Genomic DNA, 2,313 nt, shown 5'->3' on the forward strand with positions numbered 1-2,313 from the left:
TGATCAGGGTTGAAACCGCTCTTTGACGTAATGTTTCTATCGGGACCTTAAGATCAGCTTCGGATAATCTGATATTCGGATAATTGAGGAACCTGTGTAAAGGTATTTCTGTCAGTGATGGTAGGTCGGATAGGAGAAGATGCCATCGAGAAGGCATAGGTTGTCTGTCTCATGGGAATAGGTGGCTGAGGGTTTGGTGATTTCGGTACTATGTGCTCAATACTGCAATCTGTACGGTTCATTTTGAGAGGGAAACAGACAAACATTTCAAAGTAACAGTTTTCGGTTGATGGAGTGGCTGAGGATATGGAATTGTGCCATCTCATGATGGCTGGCATGGAAGTGTTGCGAGGATGACAATAAGGTCGAGAGTGATATTTGGATACGAAATGTGAGCAGTTTAACTGAGTTTCAGCTGGGCAGCTCCATTCAAAACGTCCAATGGTATCAGTACAGGTTTCATTTATACAGTTACATTGGAGTTTAGCCAGTCTGAGATATCACAGATGGGTCGGTTACATCTGGACGTATGTACTTGGGTTCGGTTTTCATCAGATACCTGTATCAGTACTAACACAGGACTGTGAAGGGGATACTCGCTTGCAATGTCCTTTGTCGACCCACGTTGAACATCCTTCTACTTTTACTGCAGTTTCAGTTGTCAGAAAAGCTTGATAAGGACCTTTCCAGCAAGGGCCCAATTTTGATGATTAAAGTCTCTCAATGATACGTAGTCACCAGGGTTGACGTTCTAAAACGTTGGAGCTCTTTCTTCTTCCTTCCCTAGTACTCGATAGGCTGCTTTGACCTGTTGATGATACGACTGCAATGCTTTGGTCAGCTTAATCAGGTACATATGCATTTCTTCTGCCATGACATGCCCTTCAACAGGGTGTTGAGGCATTAATGGTGCAGACCAGGGAGTCCTCAGGGGCTTTCTATATATCAGTTCAGCCACAGAGAATCCCGTCTTTTTCTATGTCATGGTTTTCTCATATTAAAAAGAGCATTTGGGAGTACTTGCAGCCAATTAAGGCCAATTTCTTCTACCAACTTGCTAAGCTGACCTTTTAAATTACAATTGGCTCTTTCTACAATTCTCGCTGCTTGGGGATGGTTGGCACAATGGAATTTCTGACTCTTATTCAAACTCTTACATAGTGGCTTGGTTAGCTCCGCACAGAAATGGGAGCCGTTATCGGAAACGACCGTTAATGGTATTCCAAATCTGAGTATGATTTCCCTTAACAGAATTTTACAAGTAGTTGTTGCTGTCAGTCAGTACAGGGATAAACTCCAACCCTTTATTAAATACATTGATGACCACTCAGCAATACCGATAACAATGGCATCTAGGTGACTGTCTAAAATCTCACTGGATAGTGTCAGAAGGTGCACTTGGCAAGGGCATTTCACCTGGGGGACATTTCACTCCTTTCCCGAGATTATTGTTTTGACAAATTTGGCAATTTGAAGCTGCTTGTTTTGCTTTTTCTTGCAGGTGGGGATTCCACCAAGTTCGGAGAATTCTGTCCACCATTCCCTCCTTCTCCACATGTGTATGTGTATGAACACAATCAACTAGAATAGGCAGAAGTGAATCGGGCAGACATGACTATTCTACCAGCGTAACTCAAAGCTTATTGTAGCTATTTACATAACAACCGTGCTTCATCCATTTTTGTTTTCCCTAATCAGAGGTGTCCCCCAATGGATCCGAATTTTTTCTTGGTCAGGCATTTTTCTCGGTGTCAGAAGAGGAAATAGGAGAGTCTCCCTTTGGTTTCCGATTCGTCAGTTGAGTAACCATGTCTTTGCTCAAAAACTGGTTTCTCAGCAGCAGCTGTGTCAGCGGCATTGTTGCTTTTAGTGACATTGGCAGCATCAGAGGAGTGAGCCGAACATTTGATGATTGCCAATTGAAAGGGAAGTTGACTAGCACTGTGGAGATTAGCAACATAGGCAGCATTGAGGATCGGGGTCCCTGATGAGGTAAGGAAGCTGTGCTGCTGCCAGAGTTAATCATGGGCACATCCAAAGGGAATCAGTATAGATATGAGATGACTTTCCTTCAGCAAGTATGCAGGCACAAGTGAGAACAAGGAGTTCAGCTTGCTGGGCGGAGCAGGGTGGATCGACGGAATAAGCTTCTGTTGTATGGGACAAAGTGACAATTGCATACCCTGACATGTGTTTGCCCTCTGGAGATATAGAAGAAGAACCATCAAATGTAGTGTGGTTAATGTAACAGCAGTATTTAAAGGGGAGAAGTGGATTCTGAAGTAATGAAATCTCATAGCAACTTAGATGAGC

Source organism: Chiloscyllium plagiosum, unplaced genomic scaffold (genome assembly GCF_004010195.1).
Source record: "Chiloscyllium plagiosum isolate BGI_BamShark_2017 unplaced genomic scaffold, ASM401019v2 scaf_4586, whole genome shotgun sequence".
NCBI classification, from domain to species: Eukaryota; Metazoa; Chordata; class Chondrichthyes; order Orectolobiformes; family Hemiscylliidae; genus Chiloscyllium; species Chiloscyllium plagiosum.